The 25866-nt window shown below is 42.0% G+C and overlaps 1 long non-coding RNA gene across 4 annotated transcripts in view; it reads left to right on the top strand.

Annotated features, from left to right (window-relative positions):
• The window catches only part of LOC132213414 (uncharacterized), a 106912-nt gene that overhangs the window by 15763 nt on the left and 65283 nt on the right, over positions 1-25866 (top strand). For 3 of the 4 annotated variants that reach the window (XR_009447987.1, XR_009447986.1, XR_009447984.1), the window contains exons 2-3: positions 2292-2382; positions 4809-4917. This is a non-coding gene — a long non-coding RNA (uncharacterized LOC132213414). Of the gene's footprint in view, positions 1-1774; positions 1902-2291; positions 2383-4808; positions 4918-25866 lie in introns of all 4 variants that reach the window. The other variant, XR_009447985.1, reaches the window with a different exon arrangement.

Here is a 25866-nt window from a genome sequence, read left to right as displayed (position 1 = left end):
GTCCGGAGATTCAGAAGAACTTGGTTCCTATAGCTAAGCTCCCTCTGGCTCCCCCATGGATTACAAATTTATATTTCTAGTCTATTTATTAATTTACACCGCAGCGCCTCCTCCAGATTCCTGAACCCTTCTAGATGCTGGGAAACACCTACCTACATTAATGTTCACATGCACACACATACATGTACACAGAAAACAATGCTTTCAAAAAACTAAAACGAATTCTTTCTACAAATATTGAGGAATCTGGAAGAAGAAAATGGGAGTATCTTTTTTTTTTTTTTTTTTTTAAATGGGAGTATCTTAAAGTAGCACTTTTGCTCTTCTGAATTCTACTTTTTCTGAGTACTAAGACATGGAACTTGGTTGTCCATGATATTGACAACCTTAAGAGCACCTTAAGACCAGCCAATTATCCCTAGTCTGAGGCCCCTTGCTTGCCCCTTAGGAGGCCAAAGATACAAAAAGATTAAAAAAAAAAAAACACAAAAACTGAAGAGGCTGGTTGGCCTAATTTTATGAGTGTATTTTGGATTATTTATTTATTTATTAATTTTCATCTGCATACTTCTTAATCAGGCTTAGCTTGATGTCGGGCCTAAATGGCATCTCAGGGGCCAGAGCTAGGGTAGAATAGTATTGTTTACCTAAGAAAAAAAGAAAAGGATGGAAAGAAATGTGTAAAGTGATTTAGAACCTATAAAAAGCATCTGCAGTACATCTTCTAGCCAAAATCTTCCCTTCTTCAATCTTGTTTGTTCCAATAGGAAGTCAAAGAAGAGTTGAACAGTTTCAACACAATAGACTTTTTGCATTGGAAGGGAGTTAATACAACTTCTTTATCCTGAGCCAATTCCACTTTGCTTTTCTCTGAGGCCCACTTTATTCTGTTTCTTTTCTTTGATACTTTATAGTTTTGTTAAGATTTTCTAGGTTGAAACCTAAGATAGAGATAGGGATCTGATTCATAGCAAGAGCATTATAAATTTGGCTTTTTCTCACAATGACCTAGGCAATAGCATCACCAAGAGATTAAAGAGTTTAAAGTGACTTAATTGCAGCGTGACGGGAGATCCCAGGGAAAATTAATTTTTGTGGGTATTACCTATCCTCTTAACAGATTTTTCTTGGTCAAGACCCCAAGGGAGAAAGTGAGCAGTATTGTAATCCCAACAAAGACAGTATTGCCAACCCCACAGGGAACTGTGGCAACAGGCCAGTCTTTACAGCCCCATAATTGGACATCAGCTACCCCTATAAAGAAGTATGTATGACCTTGAAGAGTGTGTTCAGTTTTCTTTACTCAAGGCTAACAGCTGAGGGCCAAATCTATCATCACTCCCAGCAGCTGGGGGAATAACCCCTTTCTTCCTGAAGAGGGTCTGGACCATTCATCACAGCATCCACTAAAACTCCCAAAAATTGTGGAGGCCTAGCCCGAGTCAAGACTTTAGCTCAAAAGTCCTCTTCCGTCCATTTGCAATGGATTACCAGTTCATATTTGCCCATCTCAGTTTATTTCAGAGCATAGTATATTTTCCACAGTAATTGAAATGCAAATAGGAGAGGTATCTGGAAGGATAAGTGATCTGACTGGAAAAAGGGCATAAGGGGCAATTATACCAGAGTGACCTCATTGTCATGGTTTGTTGGCTTAGAGTGGGGATGAAATCAGAACCACATGATGGGTCCACTTGAAGTCATTGAGAATGGCTGGTAAGTGGGTGCCATATTAGTTCTGGATCTTCTTCTATCCACTGTATGCCTCTCTTAGAAATATTGAGGAATCATTGAAGAGGAAAGTGAAGAACATGCCCTTACACTTGGACCAACCTCATTCTGCCAGCTGGTCCTCAGGGTCCCCCTAATTCTAACCCTGGGCCTCCAGTGCAAGTCGAGAGGTGAGAAGAAGAAAGCAAATATCTTTTTTTAAATGATGATAATATTCCCATTCTCTGCTCACCCTGGAGGCTTATTTTGAAAATCACAGTGATTTAACTTGTTAGCAGTTTAATTCACTTTTTTAAAAGATTAACCAGACCAATTATTCATCAGATTTCACCATCTTTGTCAGCTTCAATAAGGATCCTTTGTTACAATGATTAATGTGTTTTAATTGTAGCTTCTCTCAGAGCAATAATTCGATCGCACAGTATTTGACGAATCTATGGAAATCATGGAAATGCTTTGACAGCTGAGCTATTCTTAGGAAATGAAAGTAAAGGAATATATGTAACTAACAAAAAGTGTTTTATAGCATATGATTAATACAGATTTTCCTTCTCTGACAGACCTTGCTCTATTGCAGTTCATGAAACTACTTGCCATGCATGTCAATTTGTCATCCAGAAACTCTCAGGAGGTAGAGATCACTTAACACAGGTGACTGGACTTTCTGGAGCTTGTGACCTCAAACATGCTAGTCATTGTAATAATTATGGCAAATATACCTAAGTCACAGGGAAAGTTAATCAAATTAGCCAGTGTCTATAAATAATCATCCAATTAAGACACTGGATTCTGTATTGACCACTCTATTTCCTACCCAATGCTTCATCTTCACTCATTGAGTGGCTATTGTCCAAGTTAAGGAGTTTTACAACATCAAAAAGGTGTCTGTAGAACTGCCAGAGAGATGAATTGTATGTGGCCAATACTAATCTCTAACTTAAAATGTGTTTTAATGTTATTATTATTTTCAGAGAGGAAAGGAGAGGGAGAGAAAGATAGAAACATTAATGATAAGGCAATAGCATTGATCAGTGCCTCCTGCATGCCCCACACTGGGGATCGAGCCTCCAACCCAGGCAAGTGACCAGACCGGGAATCGAACCATGGCCTCCTGGTTCATAGATCGACGTTCAACCACTGAGCCACGCCGGCCGAGCAACGTTATTATTTTTTAAAGCACAATGGTTCTAAGCACTTTCAAGTCAGACAGATCTGGAGTTGATTCTTGGCTCTATAAGCCAGGTGAGCTTGGGAAAAATTAGTAGTACTTAGCCTCCCTGAGCCTCAGTTTCCTCATCTCTAAAGTAGGTATAAAAATACCACCTCATAGTAAGGATTAAAATGAGGTATCACATGTAAGACCTACCACAGTGCCTAGACTATAGTAAACATGTAATAAATTATTTCTGAAAAAGCTATAGGCCTTTATAGTTTAAGAAAATCATATGTATGTAAGCATTTCTGTTTCTCACAGTAACTCTGTTACAAGTAGACAAGGTGTGTTGCTGTTATGGTTGTTTTTCACAGAAGAGAAAACTAAGCACAGAGGGTTGTGGTAATCTTGGTAAACATGTCATATATGTTCATTAACTACTTAATCAAGCACAAAGGGTGCTTTAAAACCCACAGATGCTTATTCCCATTCCAGTGGGGGGTTTTTTTGTGTGTGTTTTTACTGCAACCTTAGAGGCACCAAGGGCTCTGAATGAGTACAGTAGTTAGTTGAGAATAGAATAACTAATTCATTATTTGTTGACAAACATTAGCCCCACTGTTGGAATAAATACATCATTAATAGCTAAAAGCCAGGCATTACCTGATTTAATTCATAGAGCAAGCCTAGGAGGTAAATATCACTATTACTGTCCTTTCAATAGCTGAGGACACTGTGGCTTAGAGATATTAAATAGCTTGTTTGGGAAATTGAAACCCCGGTCTGTCCAACTCCAATGTCTGTGTTTTAACGGTACATATTCTGTCTCCTACCAATCCCACTTTACAAAATGTTGTTCTAAAAAGGGAGTGTTTTCAGACCTATGAGGCCGATAGGATAACCGATTACCATGCTTTAAATTACTGTCCTGGTGATTCAGGCCCCATGACTCAAAAATTCCTTAACTTCTGAACCAGAGGTTAGGATATTGTTGTTTTTTCCCATAGGGAACAACATCAGCTATGAAAAAGGTTTATATGGTCAAATATTTGAAACTAAATTCTCCCTTGGATATTCATAATACACATTTAATATAGAAAATATTATATTTTAAAAAGGTTGATTATGTTAAACCTGATTTGTAAGCTTTTTTGACCACAGAACCCTTTTTTTTTTTTTTTGGTTAAAATCAGTAAAAAACTCTGGGAACCCATTTAGGTTCATTTAAATAATAACTGTGGCCAAATTTCTGAAGCACTTAGTATATCACAGACACTGACCTCAGAACTTCCCATGTATTAACTTATGTTATAATACTCCTATGATAAAAGTGTTTTCAGAATAATCTTATGAGGTAAATGTTTTTCCTAAACAATTTTCCCCAAATCACAAACTAGTGAGTGGCAGAACCAGGACCTGAATTCAGGTGTCTCTATCCAGAACCCGTGCTCTCACAGCTGCCATGGAAGCTGATTCAGCATGTCCTACTCAAAGAAGTATCAGATTATTTTCTAAATTAAATATGCAATAAGCATGCTATAGCAAATTTCCATTTTTATTAAATTCACCCCACCGAGGGGAAATAACTGGCAAAACCACCTCCCTAAGTCAGACACTCAACACAATCAGAGTTGTCTATCTGATATTAATAACTATATTTTCCCCTAGAATGCTGTTTAATTCTTAAAATATTTGATTCACTTATAGACATATACTTATATTTTGTGTCAGACACAGAGGTAATAATCACTTCAATTTTCCTCCAAGACTAATGCACCAACATCAGATAGATAACAGTTCTCACTTAGAAAGTCGATTGATCACCCATCTGAAATAGGAAAGATGTTATTTATCCCAGTAAGGCAAAGGTACAGAATTTTTTCCCTCTTCACTGCTTTTTCCCCCCTTTACTTTCCTTTTTCAGTTTTAGGTGGAGCAGTGGCTTATGGAGTGGCAAAGTTTGGGACTCACTTACTCAACTGAAGATACCCCAGCCTTGAAGAAGGACCAGTAGAAAAGGCAATGCCTCAAAGGTACAGAAAGCCCAAAGAAAGCTTCCAAGTCCTGTTATTGCCTTCTTTTTCTTTTGATCCTTTCTCCCCATAGAGCAGCTGTTTTTTTAAAGCATATTTGTCCAAGTTGTTACATTAACAAATTTGCACTGATTTCTTTATCTAAAGACCACCTTGTCGGTGGGTGGTGAACTTTGCCGTCATGCCAGGCCTGCTACACTGTCTAATGTCACAAGTGTCTGCTCACATTAGCTCCCGGAGACTAGAGAAGATTCCGCATGGGGCTTTTCCAGGAAGTTGATTTGACAGATTGAGTCCCCATGCTAGCTCATGGCACTTGGTTATCAGCCTTCCTCGGGGAGGAGAATTTAGAGTGCACCATATTCAGTTTCCAAATCAACTGCTGTCCCCCCAGGAAGCCGTGTGTTGCATTATTAAAAGAAATGCCTTCAATCATAGCACCATATTTAAACATTCATCCCCATAAAAAAAAAAAAAAAAGTGGAGTGGAGGGTTCAACACAACAGTGCTCTACACCCTTCACTGTGTTAACTCTTTCTCCTCATATTTCAGCCCTCCCTCAATGAACAGTCCTATAATTTATTGGTGAGCATGAACACTTCTATTTTGTGAATTTTACCTTTATTTAAAAAGGGGTGCTTTTGCATTTACTTGGGATGGCTATTAAACATTCCCCTAAATTGTAATATCTTGGGACTGAGACCAGAATCTTCTGAATTTTTTCATTTCACTGAGCTCTTATTACACAGTTAAATCCAAAAATCTAGCCATCAGAAATAGCAATGGCTTATCTGTTACCTACCTGTCCCAGGAGTTCAAAGGAAATGCAAGAATTGGTTCTGAGTTGAAAATTAACATCTCAAACTCACACTTAATTATAATTTTAGATATTTTTAATTTTAAAATGTATGTCTGGTTTACCTTTAGCTTTCCAAAGGAGAACTTGACAAGAATGCTGGAGAAAAAGAGGGATCCTTTTTAAAGCTTTATGTTGATATAAATATGAAAATGGATTAAACTCTGCTTCCAATTTCCAAACATGTGTACTTCAATGAATATTAAATGGTAGCCCCTCTCACCATCATGACTTATTTACTCACCAGAGTTTTATCAAAAAAGGGCCTGGAATTGCCTATGGAGCGTGAAAGTCTCCTGTAATTGAGTTTAGAGTGGTACATCCACTAAACAGGCCATGGCCCCAGGGACACCCCCGAAACCCACCTGTCAGCTGGTGTTAGATCACAGCTCAAACAAGGCATAGTGTCTGCTCCTGCTAAACACTGCTGTGGCCCAAAACAAAAAGAGAAGTTGTTCCCCAGGGGATGAGGGAGGGCTGGGGGCAAATCATGGGGGTTGGGACAGCAGGCGAAAATCTCTCATCTAACAGCTGCCTGATGTCAGCTGGTATCATGATCTGAAACTCACCTTGGGTGGGGAACTGACTAGGGCCTCACTTGGTAAGGTGTCATTTCTTTATTCCACATCCATTCAGTAGTAGCGTAATGGAGTGGACAATAAGCTTTTTCATCATGGTTGAGCCACGGAAATCAAAGCCCAGAGTTTCAGTGAGGATAAAGATACAACAGGCAGGAAGGTCCACATCTGAAAATGGAGGGGAGTGTCCAACTAAGACAGCTGGATAAACCAGAGATGAGAGTAGGAACATTTTATACTGAAGAACCATCATTCATCTAATAAACATTTATTAATGGTTTACTAGTGCTGATTACTCTATCAGTTGCTGACTTTATATAGATAACACACAGTCCTTGCTCTGAAGGATCTTAAAATGATGTAGTTGGGGAAACACACAGATAAGTCAACTATTACAATACAGTGTGTCAAGGAGCAAAAATATGTGCTTAAAACAATAAGTTAAGACTTCTTGGAGGAAGTGACCTTTAAACTGTTTTTTTTTTTTAATAGAATGAGTAGGATTTAGCCAGGCAAAGGAGAAGAGTAGGATGTGTGTGGGATGGTGGTATTAATAAGAATAGAGAGACACCATCAAGAGGGATGGTGTGATACTCTTTTGGGCTCCCAGAGCTTGATGTGGCTGGTGCATGTGTGATGCGTTAGAGCAGGGGAGGGGAACATTCAGCCACAGGCCCCATAAGGCCGGCAAAATCATTTGGTCTGGCCCTGCCAAAGCATTAGGGTGAGTTAATTATAGAGTGAGTTAATTAAACGTTTGACCGAATATAGCAGGCCAATTTTTAAGTTGAGATAATGTTGTATAGCCTGAGAATGATGTTCTAAATACCCAAATGGTCCTTGGGTTAGAGGCTGAAAGGAATGGGACTATATATATATATAGAGAGAGAGAAATCAAATGACGGAGGGCTTTATCAACTAAAATCAGTCTCAAATTTATCCTGAAAGCCATGGGGAGCCAGGGAAGGATTATAAGCAGAGGAGTGCTGTGGTCAGGTTTGCCTTTTAGAAAGACCAGTTTACCTGTTGTGCATGAATTAAAAGGGATGAGGCTGGAAACAGGAAGGCCGAGTGGAAGCCAATTAAAGGAGCTTTTAAGAGAGAGGGGGCAATGGCTCGAAGTAGGAAAGTCACATGGAGATGGAGAAGGGAGAACAGAATGAGAAATATAGAAAAGAATCAGCAAGACCTGGAAGGCAATCAAAAATGGAAAAAGAGCCCGGCTGTGATGGCTCAGTGGATTGAGCGTCGTCCCATGGACCAAGAGGTCCTGGGTTCGATTCCCGGTCAGGACACACACCTGGGTTGCAGGCTCCATCCCCAGTAGGGGATGTGCAGGAGGTAACCAATCAATGAGTCTCTCTCATCATTGATGTTTCTATCTCCCTCCCCCTCTCCCTTCCTCTCTGAAAAAAAAAAAAAAATGGAAAAAGAGGAAGGAATTCAGGATGGCTTCAAGTCTTCTGGCTTGGGTGTAGGGTTGCTAAATTTAGCAAATAAAAATACATTTAACATTTGTTCTGAGCATTGTCTGTGTTCTGTATTTGTCTGATTGCTTTCTTGGAGTAAGGGAACGTGTTCCTCTACCCTCTGTCTTTCCTGTAAACTAGTAGTTATCTTTAGGGCCTTGCTTAGAGTCAATCAGTATGTTTAGGCACCAATATTTCATAGTGTCGCTGTTACCATCAGGCATATACTGTCTGATTGTTTCGCTTTTAATGATGCCAAAATTGATCAGTAGGTTTCAGTGGTGTCAACCCACAAAGTTCCCTGTTAACCTTTCATCTGATTATTTTAGTATCCATTGATGATTATTACCTACATCCATTATTTAATTTGGAGTATTAGTGATTTTTGAAAATTTCTATTTTTTTAATCCTCACCTGAAAGTATGTTTATTGATTTGAGAGAGAAAAGAAGAAGGAGGAGGAGGAGGAGAAACGTCAATGTGAGAGAGAAACATCAATTGGTTGCCTCCCATATGTACCCCAACTGAGGATCAATTGAGCAAACTAGGTATGTGCCCTGATCGAATCCATGACCTTTTGGTAATGGGACGATGCTCCAACTAAGTGAGCCATCTGGCCAGGGCTAAAAAAATTCTTTTATTCCTTCTCTGTTTATTAGCTGGAACTCCTCCAGCTCCAGAATACTGTTGATCAAGGGAATAATGGAGTTGCCAAGCACTCGGGGCCAAGTGAGGGTTGGCCTGGCCTTGTTCCATATTTAAAAAGATTAGTTCAGACTTCTTCCAACTGAAGTGACCCTTTGTGCTCAGATAATATTGAAGTCAGCAAGTATCCTATGAGACGGGGGAGGAGAGAGGGCGAAGGGGTGTCTCCCTTTTGCTCCAAAATAAAGGAGTTCTTTTTTAGTTTTAGGAGAGGCCTTTTTCAGGGCACAAGAAGCTCAGGGCTGCTGAGCACCTGAGGCCTGACCTCCAGGGACTGGCTTTGCTGGTGTGGGAAGGGCTCTCTTGAGCCTCTCCCACCTCAGTCAGGCTTTGGCTCTCCTGTTCCTCTCTAGGGAAGCAATGGCCATTCAACCCCGAACCCAAAGGACCAAATATCTGAGCCTCTGATGCTCTGACCTGGCCCCTCCCTCTGAGTCCTCAGATGGGAGGCCCTTTGCCACCCTGGTGGGAGCACTAGACTCCACACCTTTGAGAAATAAGAATAGAGCTGATCTCCTGCCTGGTGTTCCTCCTAGACCTGAAGTCTCTGCAGAAAGCCTCATGACAAACAGCCTCCTAGACAGGGCCCAGTTTCTGGGTTTAATACGCAGCTCTGAGACTCCAGGATTGAGTGGAGACTGGGCTCCATCAGGCTGTATGGACAACTCATTACTCAGAAGCAGAATAAATCCAACAGGCCATTCTCCCTTTCTTACAAAAGACAGGCCTGCATGGAAAAAGCAGCACCAACACTTATTTCTTGGAGGAGATACATTTTAAATTCTTCTAAAAATGTACGTTAGAAGGATTCCATGGTATACATTATTGTCTTTAAAATGATGAGACTTTGAATCCCCTCAAGGCACTAATTGAAAAAAAAATACTTTGTTTCTCAAAATAGTCACCTGCCTTGAAGATGGTTACAAATCATAGAGGGAAATCTGTGTTATTTGTCTTCCCACCAGTAACCATTTAGCTTAGAATGACTTTTAGCTGTTTCTAGAAGATCAGATCCACTCTGAAAGCACAGTGGTTTTCCCTCACCAAGGGTGGCCGAAGAATTTGCCACAGGCTGAGCACAGCTGGCAGGGCAAGGGAAGCTGCTTGCCCCTGCACCTCTCCCGCTTAGACACTGGGTGGCAGACTTACCTTCCAGATGGAGGCATCTGGTGCCTTCAATCTAGGGAAGCGACTGGCACTGGCAGCCTTTCCTTTGCTACTAGCTGCCACACACTCTCAAGCAGATCCCAGGGGCATCTGGTGGGCTCCCAGGGAGAGTGTAACTGAGCTTTGGTGGAGGGAGGGGGTAGCAAGGGGAAGAGGTGTCTGGTTTGGACCGCCTGCCTGCCTATCTGCAGCTGCAGTGGCATCAGGCCAGCGCCTACTGGATCCCAAACTTCATGGTTTATGGCTACAGTGATTCCACTGTATGCCAGCCACGCCTCCTCTCCCTGCCTGCCCCAGGTGTGGGGCTTAGAAATGTCTCCAGCTTCCCTGGGCCATCTCAAGGTGCATGGTCTTTCAGCTGTCCCAAACCTGGGGAGGTTATGCTTTATGCAAGCTTCCATCAGATAACGGGTCTTGCCCTGAGTTTGGGGACGGCTAACTGCCAGCAAGGAAATGCACAAGCCTGTACTACCGTCTGGGGTTTCATTAACATTCAAGGAAGTGGGAAATAAATTCATGGAGACAGACCTCCTCCCATCCCACGCAGGGTTTAGATATCAGATGCCTAAGTCCTCTTTGGGGAGCAAGAACCTTCACTGGTTTACTTCTGGATCCCTGGTGCCTGGCACATGGTGAGGACTTAGAGATTGTTTGCTAAATAAATGATCAAATGAATTCATGCTGATTCACTAATTAATATTAAAAACCATTTAGTTTAACCTCTTAATTATAGAAATGGTCCTCACTGGAGGGGAAAGTATGTTTTTCTAGAATGCCTGCCTTCTTCTTTCTTTCTTCTTCCTCACCCCCAGTTGATTCCACCCCAGCATCTCAATTTGGGATATACCGGAACCTGCCTTACATCAGCGGAAATCTCCCACACTGCAATTGGAGACGGTTCTTTCTGTGTGCGACCTGAGTGCAAGTTGATGATTGGAGTGGGGACTAATATCATTATGGGCTGAATTGTGTCCCTCCAGAATCCCTTTGTTGAAGGCCTAACTCCCAAGTACCTTAGATTTGGAGACAGGGCCTTTAAAGAGGCAATGAAGGTAAAATGAGGCTATTAGGGGGGGCCCTCATCCAATATGATGGTGTTCTCATAAGAAGAGGCTACTTAGACATACAGACCCCAGAGTTCATGCAGAGAGAGGGCCATGTGAACAGACAGCAGGAAGGTGGCCCTCTGTAAGCCAAGGAGAGAGGAAAGCAACTCTGTTGGCACATTGATCTAGGACTTCCAGTCACCAGAACGGTGAGAAAACACATTCCTGTTGTTTAAGCCATCCAATCTGTGGTATTTTGTTACAGTAGTTGTAGCAAACAAATACAAAATGATATGATACGTGATTATATAACACACACGAAATGACACATAATGTTTTGCCTCTTGTTGGCCTGTCCAGTGTATAAAGGGCTATAACCTAACTGATGTGATGGTGGTTGAGGTTTCCACCCCTCCTCTGGCTCCTGGCTCTTGTTCAGTAGACTGTTGGGGATAAGAGCAAGACCTCCTAAGAAAGGACAGGTGTTCACGCCTTTAGTCACAGCATGGGCTGCCCTCCAAAGTCCTTTTTAGAAAAACAGGCTCAACTATGACAAAGAATAGGCTGATACAGCCCTTAGGAGAGAGGGCTCCCCAGCACCACAAAAGCCAAGCTCCCCAAAGAGGTCAGCACGGCTTAAGCGTCCCAAAGGTCGACACATCAAGATAAATCGGCTTGTCAGAGAGAGAAAGCAGCAAAAGAGGCTGCTTGTTGGAGATTAGATTAGACCAGAGAAGATTTCATAAAGGCAACACAACCTGGGGATTGAGGACATGGGAGGGGAAGAGGAGGGAAAGTGCTGGCTGAGGAAGTGTCAAAGAGAAGCTGAAACTCTGGAGCAAGAATCAGCTCAGTGAACACAGAAAAGGATTCAGTAGCAGTTAAGGCAGGGCCATTGTTGGGGAAGGAACTCCAAGTATTTGTACTGTACCATTCTCTAGTTCTACCCATGTAAGCTCCCTGAAGCAGGGCTGCTGCATATGGTTGTGTAGGTTGTCCATTGTACAACAGTAGGAGGCACCGTTCACAACCATTGTGCAGCTCTAACGGGCAGCTCTCTGTGAAGCCAGAGACCACAGGGAACACAGAAGCCAACCCCAAATTGCCATTTCAAAAAGACTTGTTGCCTTAACTGGAGTGAGTAACCTTTTCACAAACACTGGCATGAGAGTGAGAGGATTCTAACCATACTAGTATAGCCAATGAAAGATGAGTGGCATTTCCTCCCAGGTATTTCCCTGCTGGAGATGACCTTCAAGAAAATTACAGAGCCAATGGTTCTTAAGGTCTCACACTAAGTTGGATATTTTTATTTATTTTTCCTTCACATTGCATAGAAGCAGCTTAACCAGTATACTACACTGACAGGCAGTGCTGCATATTTACATCCCAAAGTGTAAGTTATAGGCTTAATTTTAGCCTAATGTGATTTGAAATGGGAAACCATAGTTGCAAATAGCCCTGAAGGTAATTAAACCCCAATGGGGGTTAGTAATAATGGAGACATGACAGACCCCCTTGCAATAGCTTACTCCACACAATAGGCTAGTGAAATTATGGACCTGACACACAATATATTTCATGAAAACTGAAAATGTATTTAACATCTCTGCAGTTGCTATGGCAGATATTTTTTTTCCCCTATGGAGAAAAACATTACATTTTTAAATTATTAAGTTGCTAGGGAAAATTGTGATTTGCCGTTATTACTTACTGGGGAATATATGGCTCTTCTGAAAAACATCTCCCTTCCTGCATGGGTTTACAAGATAAATTTGGAAAGAAGAGTGCTATATTGGCCATGTTGTTGAGCAGGAGAAAGGTTGATGTGGTCAGAGCCACAGGACTGGGCTTAAAATACAAAAGAATCATCCTGATTTTCAGAGAAACTTAGAAGGGAATTTCTTTAGTCATTGAGAGCTCAAGAGGGCACTTCATTTTGGTAAACCCTGAAGCAGTCCTTGTATCTGGGTGAGAAGAGAGAGTGTGGGAAAGTGTGTTTTGAGGATACTATTATTTTTTTCCATAAAGTATCCTTTTGTTTATTCCACTATTCTACCCCATTGATCTGTTTTCCTTTATTGCAAAACTTCTCAAAAGTTGACTATTCTCTCTTGAAACAACGCCAATTTAGACTTTTACCTCCACTGTTTCATGAAACCAGACTTGACAAGGTCACCAAAGGCCTCCAAATAGCTAAATGTATTGGTCAGTTTTTAGTCCTCATCTTACTCGGCCTATTAGATATATTTGACAGTGGTTGATCATGCTTTTCTCCTTGAAATACTTTCAGGATATCACCTCTTCTGGTGTCTTACTACTTGTCCTTCTCAGTCTTGACATCTCTACTTGGATGTCTAGTAGGTACCTTAAATATGTCCAAAACTAAACTCTTAATATCCACCATCCAAATGTGTTCTTTCTGCATATCAGTAAATGCTTAGGCCAGCGATTTCCAACCTTTTTCATCAGAGGGCACATATAAACTAATTACCAAAATTCTAGGCACACCAAAAAATGTATTATATTTTTTTGCTGCTCTGACAAAAAAAACAAAACACAAAGTAGGTATAATTTTGATTCATTCATACCAGACAGCCGTTGTGTTAGCTGTTGTCATTTTTTCTTCATTTGACAATCTAAGGGAAAGGGAACAGTGCCTCTGACTAAATAGTCAGGTATTTCATGTTTTTAAAAGTCTTTGCAGCACGCCAGTTGAAAATCACTGGCTTGAGCCAAAAATCTTGTGGCCATTTTTAACTTTGTTTTTATACCCCACAACCAGTCTTGGACAGTTCTCTTCAGATTTACCTTCAAATGTAACAGCATCTTTTGCTCCGTACTTATGCTATCTCCCTGGCTCAGATGATCTACTTCCCTGCCCTGGCCATCCAAACTGTATTCTGCTTCTCTTCTCCCTCTCCACCTCACAAACTGTTCTCAACACACCAGCCTGAGTGAACTCATCAGCATTGAAGTCCAATCACAGGATCCAGACTGTGCTCTTCCTCTAATACTCCGCTGCCAAGAAGGGCATGGTCACTTCTAGGGAGGGCGACAAGGAAAGGTCTGGTAGAATTAGGACTTGAGTCAAGCTTGAATAACAAATAGGATTTGAATAGAGAAGGGAAGACAGACATTGCACTCTGGGGAATACTTGGGCAAGGTCCCCAGAGGATTGAGTCTCCTGATGCGTTCAGACCAATGACGGGCCCAGTGCAGCGGACATCTGACATTCATGTTGGGGAGTGCCTAGAAAGATAGAATCGGGTCAGATGGTGGGAGGCCTTGAATGCCACGCCACACTCAGGAGTTTGGCCTTTATCCTGCATTTTCTAGTAGGCTTGGGCACAAGGGGAGTGGGAGCAACTATGAAATTCACTTAGCGTAGTTATCTCAGCTGCCTGCCAAGTAGTCTATTTAGTCCAATTCACAGGCAGAGCTTTGTTGAACATTGAGAAGTCACTTGCTCCGTGTGAATCCAATCACCACGGCAGGCACACCTCAAAGAGGGAACACACAGCCGCCTCTGAAAAGCCTGCCTCACACTCTGGCAACTCAATTCATGAATATGCTTTTCCAATGTCTGACGCTGCTGCTTAGCAAAGATATTATGGGACAAATCCTTGATTTGACCTTTTGTATCTCTATACATCCCACTGTGCTAAAAGCAATTATGTGCATCTTGTGTGTGGGCTGTTGGAATGGGGAGTCACTTAGCGACGGGTCCTTTTCACACTCCAACTGTCCTCTAGCTCATTCCTCTCCCCCTCACACAAGGGCCCCGCACAGCAGGCCTCCTCTGCTGCTTGGCAGAGTCTAAAATGGAATTAGGGGGAGGCAAGCAGGGGTGTAAACAGGTGGAAACAGTTCCTGTCATGGCGATTAGCATTCCCCTTGGCCAGGCACAGCTATGGATGAAAAATGGGGTGACAGGGAGGAGAAAGCTGGCTGCGGGGCAGGAGGCAGAAGAGGGCTGAACTCATTGTCAAAGGCACAGCCAACTTTCTACAGAAACTTCCTACAAAACAAAGCAACCCCAGTGTCAAGGTGGGTGGTATGGTTTCTGTCTAGCAATAGATGATCTGTCAGCCGTCTTCTCTGCCTGTAGTAGATTTATGTATGCTTATGTCTGAGTCATGTGATTACACATGTATGCAGGTTTTGATATCTGCATGTGTGAGGATATACAGTTGTGTCTGTGAGTGTCTGCATGTTGTATATATGTTCGAGTGCTTTATGAATGCCTGTATGTTATCGATGTGTATATATTTATAGGCATGGATGCCAAGGAGAACATATGTTGGTGTCTGTCTATATGTGTCTCAGGATGTGTATATGGAGCATGCATGTATACATGATTGTATGCATATCATTTCTGGATGTGGTATATTCCTCTCTCTGTGTACACATGCATGGGGGTACTCATTGGCATGTATGAAAAAAAGGCTAAATGAGAAAGTGCTCCTCTGTCCTTCTCTTTGATGGAGCAGCTCAGCATGACTGTGGAAGCCACTCCAGTCCTGGCCAGAGAGAGAAGCTTAGATATTGCTAAATAGCCCAAGGGTCTGGTTCTTTGGGAACTGAGGCCGTTGACCCAGCTCCTCATTTTCCCCAAACTCCAGCCCTAAAAGAAGTTGACAGACTCAGAACTAGGGAAGATGCCCAGGAAGACCATGGAGGGAGAGCGTTAAAATGCTGGAGGCAAGACCCTGGAGGAATTGGGAGGAGAAAGTCAAGGATCTTTTCTGAGTTTTTAGATATAAATAATTTACAGAGGAAAAGTGAGCTGGCCTCTAGGGCAGGAGGAAAATCCAGACAATGAAATAATGGTGAGTAAAGTGACCTGCTCCCAGCCCAGGTTCTTCGCTGATTGAGCTGAGACTAGACTGGAGAAAGAGGACATTAAACTGGCAGGTGGGGGAGGGTTATCAGAGCTGACCTGGGCCATCTCTGCTGTCTGCAAGAGCTCTCACCTCCCAGTCTACAATCACCTGATGGGCCACCATTGACTCTGGAAACTAGAGCAGAAAGGAGAAAATTAGCAATGCCTGCAATCAGAACTATATGCTGTTATCCAAAAAACCCTCCCAAATAGCAAATTCTACTGCAATTGCCAGCTTCTTGCCATTCCAACTTCCAATCAGCAGCATGTGACCAGGCATGATCTTATCACCTATTCCAGACCACCTTTGAGCCTCTCAAATTATTCTCAGGGTAGGGAGGAGTTGATGAAACCCCATGGTCAGGCTGTCTGCTTTTAAAATCATCCAAGAGACTCACTCAGACAAACCTTTTATGATTACGTGTTGATTGCTCATTGTATGCAAATTAAGAATAGAAATAGAAAACAAACCAAGTTATTCATGAGGATAGAATCTGGGATAATCAACATTTATCATTTTGACGTATGTTATCCCAGTTGTTTTTCCTATTATGTAGCATAAGTTTTTTTCTGTGTATGGGCACAAGCAGGTTTACAGTTGTTTGTATGGAAAATAATACAATAATAAATAATACAAGAATAAACTGTTTCATGTACTCCCAACTGTAAATCTACTTTTGCCCCACCTTGTATATATCTACAAGCCATTTTATAACTTATTTTTTTCACTTATTAATATGTCTTAAATGTCTTTTCATGTCAATACAAATCTATACCATCATTTTAAATGGCTACTAAATATCTCATGGCATGGATATACCATCATTTATTTAACTAGTCTTTGTTAGATATTTAGGTGTGGTCTTTCTTTGAGTTCAGATTTTAAATTTGTGATCATGATAATTAATTTTATTTTTAACATTCTTTCATAGTTCCTGAGGTGGGGGTTGACCCTGGGGTTTTCTCACTCCCTCTTCGCCTTGAGAATAATCTGAGAGGGCCCAAAGGTGTCCTGGGATGAGTGATAAAATGATGCAGGTCCCACTCTGCTGGTGGGAAGCTGGAGTTGCAGGACGTGGCCAGTTGCCATGAAATCTGTGGTGTTTGGAGGGCTTTCTGGAGTGATGTATGTTATCTGATTACAGGCACAACTAACTTTCTCTGGGAAGTAGCCTTCCTACCCAGGTTCTAGACCAGGGGTGGGCAAACTTTTTGACTCGAGGGCCACAATGGGTTCTTAAACTGGACCGGAGGGCCGGAACAAAAGCATGGATGGAGTGTTTGTGTGAACTAATATAAATTCAAAGTAAACATCATTACATAAAAGGGTACGGTCTTTTTTTTTTTTTTAGTTTTATTCATTTCAAACGGGCCGGATCCGGCGGGCCGTAGTTTGCCCACGGCTGTTCTAAACTCAATGACAGCATCATTGAGGACCCTACAGGGAACAACCACTCTCTTCCCTCAGCCTTCCAGACGGCAGAGAGGGACACAATCAGAGAGCAGACTTGTTCACTGTCAGCAAAGAGTTGGTTGTAAAGGGGTTTTTCCTGTTCTGCATCACTCACTCTGGTTTTCATTCCTACCTGGATCTCCTAAGTTTATTTTGCTGCTTCTGTTCCCAAATTAGAGTTCTTTACAATCAATTTTGTTTTATCAGCTTACTCATTCATTTATTCCATATTCATTTATTCCATATACATTTATTCCATATCCACTAACTATATGCCATTCATTATCCCTAGCATCTGAAGACATGAAGTTAAGTGTGGACGAAAGGGGCCACAATCTAACCTGACAAGCTCAGGGAAGGCCTGCATGGTGGCCTTGCAAACTCAGAGACCTAAAGTAACCACAAAGGATGGTCTGAAATTAAACTTTAGCTAAAAGCAGTTATGGTGGGTAGTTATATCCTAGGCCAGTATCTTCACTGATAAGGTCAACCTTTACCTTAACTGAGCCTATCTGTCTTTTTGCATCTATAATAACATACCCTTGAAATGTCTGGGTAACTTGTAACTTCCCTTTTTCTGGACCCCTTGGGGTACAACCTAATGTGCCTGGGCACCAGGACAGATACCACAAATTCCTTCATTAACGTATTAATTGCTCCTGCGCCCATTTTACTTTTTATCCAATCCCAGGGGTTTCTCTGCTTTGCTTTCTCCCGCCTCTCTAGTCTGTCACCAATGGATTTCATATAACCCGCCATTCTCCGGAGCATTATCTCAATTCATTGAGGTTCTGCTTCCTGGCATATGTCGACTGTTGGGCTCAAATAAACTCACGAAATTCTTTACAGGTTTCAATGGTCTTTTTATGTTAACATGAGTAAAACACAGTTCTTAGCCTTTGGGTACACTATTTTTTGGACATAACTTGGAGGCAAAGAGATAAAGCCAGAATCACAGTTCTCACTCTTCTAAAGCTGGGTGAATACCTCTTTTCTCCATAAATCCTCCCTGAGCAGGGGCACTTCCCCATCTTGACTCCCATGGTTAAGCCATTACAGCCCTTACACAGAACCGTGCCCACTTGAGACTGAGGGCCTCACAAGGCCAGGGACTGGATGCTACTTACCTTCATGTGCCCAATACCTGACCCAGTGTCAGACACACAGCACTAAAAACGCTTAAAGAATATTGCATAGAAGGGGTCAATGGGGGAAATATGGGGACATATGTAATACTTTCAACAATAAAGATTTAATTTAAAAAATAATAAAATAAAAATAAGCTTATTGCATAGGAGAACAATGTGGTAACCACTGCCAGCCAGCCTTAGTCCCCCACACTGGGTCATCATGCCAGTCAGCTGCACTAATGACCAGTCTTCACTCCTCTCAAAGAACTCAGCTAAGACTGTGGGCTCTGAAGTCAGTGTGTGGGTTCAAATCCCTTCTCCTCCACTTACCAGTGTGATCCTGGATTAGTCACCTAATAGATCTGTGCCTCAGTGTCCTCATTTGTGCAGTGCGACTTCTCCAGTCACTTTCTGCGATGGAGGGCCAAAGCCTAGAGACTCCCTCCCATCCCTGTTACCCATTGGCCAGAAGCTACCATAAGTAAAGCATAGGATCTGCCTGGAACTGAAGCAAGTAGGAGCTCCTGCAAGTGCTCCTAGAGCTGCCAAAAGCAGACGTTCGCATTACCCTAAGAACAGGCCCCCAAATTGACAACTGAGTGCTACCATCTGTGTTTCAAAGGACAAGAGGAAAATGCTCTGATAAATCAGTTGGAAAGGGGCTGAATGGGAATGTATATGCATCAGCATGTGGATGTGGCTAGCAGTGTTGAGTAAAAGGAGCAGAGAATGAGGAGGTCACATCAAGTTTCATTAAGCTTTGTTGACATGGAGGTAGTGAGCAGTTAATATTGGTTTCTAGTGGAAAGTTTTATTGTGGATCAAAATCCAAAGTGCAAAAGGTTGTTTGATGTTTTCCTTTACAGAGCAGCTCATTGATGTGTAGGCTTAGCCATAATTTTGTTTTGCCTCCTGAGGCAAAGATTATAACAAGTACATTTGAAAGCTGAAACATGTTCTCCCCGCTCCACCGCCCTCCCCCACACCCCCCAACTCCAGGGTGGGAAGAAGGAGGTTGCACCAGATCTGGCTAGGTTAGAAGGGGTCAATTGCACATAAAATGGAACACTTGGCAGCCAGGGTCCAAACCCCTTCCCCTGCTCTGTACTGCTCTGAATGTCCCCATTCTGTCTGCTTTTATTACACTAGCTGCAGTTACTCCATCCTCCCTGAAAAGGATCTCTTTCATGAACATATTTGTTTATGTTTGTTTTTTTTTTTTACCCCAAGTTGTTGATTGCCTTCTAATGTGCTAGTGTTGCATCAAGTTTTCACACTCTGCAGGGGAAGGCAGACACATACAGGTAACATTTACTACAAGTGAAAATTGTTTTGCTGGTAGAATGAGTATAGTGCAGTGGTTCTCAACCTTGGCTGCACATTAGAATCACCAGGGAATCTTTTTAAAATCCTGATTTCTGGGCCTCATCCTCCAGAAATTCTGTTTCTTTGTTACTAATGTTGTGGCCTCACCCCATAACAAAGAAACAGAATTTCCGGAGGATGAGGCCCAGAAATCAGGATTTTAAAAAAAGATTCCCAGGTGATTCTAATGTGCAGCCAAGGTTGAGAACCACTGGTCTAAATGGAGAGGTTAAACTCTCAGATAGCAAACAGATGTGGCAGGAAGGGCTTTTTGTTGTTGTTTTTTCTCCTTCCCTTTTCTTCTTGGAGTACCTACCAGGTTGGGATGACAGAAGGAGACCGACTCTCCTAGCATGACTAGATACAGATGTAGAGACTGTGCACTACACAGATTGAGGGGGAGCCTTCATACAGACAGTGGGTGGCCCCAACAGGAGGTGGCAGAGATTACCATCAATCCATTTTCCTAGTCGTCTTCTTGACTCCTCCACAGTACCCAGGAAGACAGTCCGGGGGCCTTTAAGGTTTTCTCTACTAGCAGAGGACAGATTTAATTTGAAATTCATGTCTAGACTTACATACATGAGAGTAAATAAATGCATACTTACTCAACTTGAAAGTTTTCAGGTGTAATTTTCCCCATGTTTCCTATATTTGGGGTTTACTGTGTTTCTTAAATCTATGGGTTGATAGTTTTCATCAAATTGGAAGTATTTCAGCCATTTATTCAAATAGGTTTTTTTGTGCTCTGCAATTACACATATATGAGGCTGTTGAAAGCTATCTCAAAGTTCACTGGTGCTTTTTAAATTATATATATATATATGATAGTTTTGGATTGGGTTTTTGCTATATCTTCAAATTCACTAATATTTTCCTCTGTAATATCTATTAATCGACTGTTTTCCCTATCCAGTATATTTTTCATCTCAGTATAATTCTCATTTTTTATTTGGGTCTTTTGTATACCTTCTGTTTCTTCGCTTAAAATTTTGATATGTGAAATACAGTTAAAATAAATGTTTCAACGTCCTCTGCTAATTCTAACATCTGTGTCAGTCTGGGTCACTTTTAATTTATTGATTTTTCTCCTCTTTATGGTTGTGTTTTTATGCTTCTTTGTGTGCCTATAAATCTTTGATTAGATTCTAGACACTGTGAATTTAACCTTGTTGGGTACTGGATATTTTTGTATTCCTATACCTGGTGATGCCAAGCCATTATCTAAGGCTTTTCTCACTGTGTAAAGGTTAATGTTTACCTTTTTTGGGGGTAATTTTGCTGGGAATTTACATTGGAAATCACAGTTTATCCACTCAAATAGCTATATAATATCAACAGTGTCTTATTGCTCTAACAACTTGCAAGGGAGGAAAAACTTTTTCCCTTCTAACCTTCTAGGTTCTCAGCCGGGGCTCTGATACAGAAGACATATTAAGAAGATAAATGCATATACATTTATTTAATATAAGTTGTACATGACACAGAGTCTTCATAAAGAAATGAAGACCCAAAGAAATGTTTACACCTGAGTGTTTTTACGCTAAATTTGATGAAAAGTGGAAGGTTGTGGAAAAACAAGATCGGGAACTGCAGAGTATGAGCTAAGGGTGCTAAATTGGGGAAACTTAGCAAGGCTTTGCATTTTGATTCCTCTTAGTATCCCTAACTTCAAATATAAGGACACCCTTTTCCTCCAGGTATAAGGAGGGCACTTACATGAGGCTTTTATGACCTACTTCAGGGGATAAGGACAGGGGAAGGTCAGAAAGATCTTCTTTCTGCCATTTTCTCAAACTTCTTCAGCTTAAAATGTTCAATATATAAAGGTGCCATATTTAGGGGTAATGTGTCCTGAACCCTGTCAAACTTATTTCCCTGGATCCCGTGAAAATGCAGAGTTTCGGAGATTCCTTGTTGATTGGAGACTGTATGCTGATATCTATCTGTAGAGATGGAGAATCATGATTGTTTTCTGCCCTCATATTTAAAATGTGCTCCCAGCTTAGGAGGAGCAAGTAGCCATGTTGGCTTCAAGTTGCTCCTAAGACTTCTCCTTCTGGGCCAACACAATGCTTCCCCTTGTGGGATGTGGAACTTTCTTCCTTTTGGGCAGCAAGACACGGCAAACAAGGGTGGAGGAGAGATTGATTGTTCCTGAAATCAGACTTCCTCCTCATGCAGCAATTTCTGCCAGGCCCAAGACAGAAGAACATTACAAAATTCATTTGCAAAAGGCAGAGGAGCAAGAGACAGTCCACTTACACTGGGAAAATGATACAGTTAGCACTAATCAACAAAGTTCTGCCTGGGTTAGGAATGCAAAACTAGGCTCTTAGATTGACCATTGACTGATCTCTCTCTCTCTCTCTCTCTCTCTCTCTCTCTCTCTCTCTCTCTCTCTCACACACACACACACACACACACACACACACACACAGATACACACATACACACACTACATATACAGGGTAGGGCAAAAATAGGTTTATGGTTGTTCGTATGGAAAAAATACAATAATTAATAAATACTAATACAAGAATAAATGTTTCATGTACTCACAACTATAAACCTCCTTTGCCCCATCCTGTGTAAGAACATATTGTTGCCAAAACCGGTTTGGCTCAGTGGATAGAGCGTCGGCCTGCAGACTGAAAGGTCCCAGCTTCGATTCCGGTCAAGGGCATGTACCTGGGTTGCGGGCACATCCCCAGTGGGAGATGTGCAGGAGGCAGCTGATCGATGTTTCTCTCTCATCGATGTTTCTAACTCTCTATCCCTCTCCCTTCCTCTCTGTAAAAAATCAATAAAATATATATTAAAAAAAAAAAAAGAACATATTGTTGCCCCAGCCAGGTGGCTCAATTAGTTGGAGCTTCCTCCAATATTCCAAAAGGTTGTGGGTTTCAATTTCTGGTCAGGGCACATACCTGGGTTGCAGGTTCAAGCCCTAGTTGGGGCGTGTACAGAAGGCAACCAATCCATGTTTCTCTCTCTCTTTCTCTCCCTTCCTCTCTCTCTAAAATCAATAAACATATCCTCGGGTGATGATTAAAAAAATAATATATTGCCCTGACCAGTTTGGCTCAGTGGATAGAGCATTGGCCTGCGGACTAAAGGGTCCCGGGTTCGATTCTGGTCAAGGGCATGTACCTGGGTTGCGGGCACATCCCCAGTGGGGGGTGTGCAGGAGGCAGCCGATCAATGTTTCTCTCTCATCAATGTTTCTAACTCTCTATCACTTTCCCTTCCTCTCTGTAAAAGTCAATAAAATATTTAAAAAAAATAATAATATATTGCCCATGTTATAAGAAGAATGAGGTACTTATTAACAGAGGCTTTGTTTATTAGGCATTTTTCAACTTACATGTTTCCTCCTCAGATAAGATAACCGAGTGTTGGAGAACAGCTTATCCAGTGTCACACAGGGGTAAGTGTAGAGCCCTCTGACTCCAAGTCTCATGCTATTTTCAGCACATCAAAGCTGCCTCACATACCTACAGGGAGGCAAAACCACTGGAGGGTTGCACACTTTCAGCTTTCATTAAAGAAAAAATTATCATTAAAAATTAATGAAAACTGCCCGGTTGGCATGGCTCAATGGTTGAACATCAACCTGTGAGCCAGGAGGACACAGTTCGATTCCCTGTCAGGGCACATGCCCAGGTTACAGGCTCAATCTCCAGTGTGGGGCATGCAGGAGGCAGCCAATCAATGATTCTCTCTCATCACTGATGTTTCTCTCTCTCCCTCTCCCTTCCTCTCTGAAATCAATAACAAATATGTTTAAAAATTTAATTAAAGCTATATATAACCCTCATCTGGATGATATCTGTATACACACACACACACACACACACACACACACACACACACACACAGAAAACAGGAGGCATACATTACATTGAAATAGATGGAGTTTATAGGTGATATTTTTTTCTTTTCGATGGCCAGTGGAATCTAGAGCAGCACTGTCAATGGAACTGTCTGCCATGATGGAAATGTTCTTTCCAGACCTGTACTGTCCAGTATGGAAGCCACGGGACACAGGTGCCTACTGAGCACTTGAAATGGGGCTAGTCCTAATTAAGATGTGCTGCAAGTGGGAAATATATACTGGATTTAAAAAAAAAAAATTTTACTGATTTCAGAGAGGAAGGGAGAGGGAGAGAGATAGAAACATCAATGATGAGAGAATCATTGATCAGCTGCCTCCTGCATGCCCCCTACTGGGGATTGCGCCCACAGCCTGGGCATGAGCCCTTGACTGGAATCAAACCTGGGACTCCTCAGTCCACAGATTGATGCTCTATCCACTGAGCCAAGCCAGCTAGGGCTACATACTGGATTTTTAAGACTTAATCCTATATAATAAAATGCTAATATGGAAATTGACTGAACGATGGAATGACCAGTCTCTATGACATGCACTGACCACCAGGAGGCAGACATTCAATGCAGGAACTGCCCCCTGGTGGTCAGTGTGCTCTCACAGGGGGAGCGCTGCTCAGCCAGAAGCCAGGCTCATGGCTGGCAAGTGCAGCGGTGGTGGCAGGACCCTCTCCCACCTCCATGGCAGCACTAAGGATGTGCGACTGCCGGCAGTCGGACATCCCCTGAGGGCTCCCAGACTGTGAGAGGGTGCAGGCCGGGCTGAGGGACTCCCCCCCAAGTGCACCAGGCCTCTAGTATGGAAATAATAATGTGAAATATCTCATCCTTTTTTAAAAATATATTTTTATTGGTTTCAGAGAGGAAGGGAGAGGGAGAGAGAGATAGAAACATCAATGATGAGAGAGAATCATTGATTGGTTGTCTACTGCATGCCCCACACTGGGGATCAACCTGCATCCCGGGCATGTGCCCTGACCAGGAATGGAACCATGATCTCCAGATTCATAGGTCGACGCTCAACCACTGAGCCATGCCAGTTGGGTTCTCATCATTTTTCATATTGATTAAATGTTGAAATGATAATATTTTGGATATATTGAGTTAAGTAGAACATTATCAAAATTAATCTCACTTGTTTCTTTTTGCTCTGTTTAATGTGACTACTAGAAAATTTTAAATTACATATGTGGCTCACAATATATGTCTTTTGAACAGCACTGGTCTAGAGTTTAAGACCATGGCATTTGATGTCAAGCAAACTTGAGTTTAACTCCCACTCTTCCTTTTTCTAACTAGATGACCTTAAGCAAGGTGCAGAACCCAATACATCCCTTGTTCTTTTTTGGATGTAAAACAGAGATTAATGATTATACCCAGCTCTGAGACTTACTGTGTTGATTAAATGAGTTGATAGTGTAAAGCCCCAAGAGCAGGCAGTGCCTGGCATCTGTTAACTGCTCAGTAAGACTTAGCAGTTACTTATTTCTAAATGTTTTAAGGTGTATGTGAGTTTGCTATAAAGATTAAAAAGAAAATGGAAACAATTAAATCTTAAAACAAAAGCAATTATTTTTAATTATGGTCAGAAGCTTAGTATTTATGTTTTTTTAAAGCTATATAGTAATGTTTGCTTTGTCTTGGGGGGGGGGTGTGTATGTACAAACCATGGACACAGTGGAGTTTGAGGCTATTACAAGTGACCATTTATGAGGCAATCTCCTACTTGCCTTCTGACCCTTGCCCCCCCTCTTCCAGTAAGGGGAGGGGATAATTGCATCATGGTTCTCCCTGGCACGCACTACACACCAAGTGTTCGCCTATATTTAGCCAACATGAAGTCACTGAAATTCTATGCCCACTAGATGCAATTAGTGCTTTGTTATTTGTTGCTCACATAGCTTATATCCTGAATGTTCTGCATAGTTTGTGTCCGTAGATAAATTTAAAAGGACTGAAAAATCCTTCGTTGCTGGGAAAATTGCTTGGGAGTAGGAACTGAAATCCCAAGTCAATGAGTCCACTGATAGGTACCCTGAGGAAAATACTTGATGTGTCCTGCGAGCCAGGGAGACCTCAATCATCCTCCTCTTGGGCGGCTGGGGGAGGAGCAGGGTGAGCAGGCTGGCGATGGAGGGATTGTCTATGTTCTACTCAACTGGTAGAAGCAGCACTTCTGATCATTGGCTCCCGATAATGGTCCCAACTCCACTTTCCTTCCAGCAATCAGGAATAACACATGGGACTCAAAAACACAGCAGCGCAGCAGGGCTGCCTCTACAAGTGAAAAAGGGGTGGGGATGCCCACAGGTGTGTTTCAGAGATTCAACCCGCTGGCTGTTGCCTCATTTTTACTCTGGGAGCCTTATTCCTCTAGCTTAAGGTTCCGAAATGTGTGTGTGTGT

Source organism: Myotis daubentonii, chromosome 12 (genome assembly GCF_963259705.1).
Source record: "Myotis daubentonii chromosome 12, mMyoDau2.1, whole genome shotgun sequence".
Classification (NCBI taxonomy): Eukaryota; Metazoa; Chordata; class Mammalia; order Chiroptera; family Vespertilionidae; genus Myotis; species Myotis daubentonii.
The sequence above is the reverse complement of the archived record's forward strand: the minus strand, read 5'-3'. Positions and strand labels throughout refer to the sequence as shown.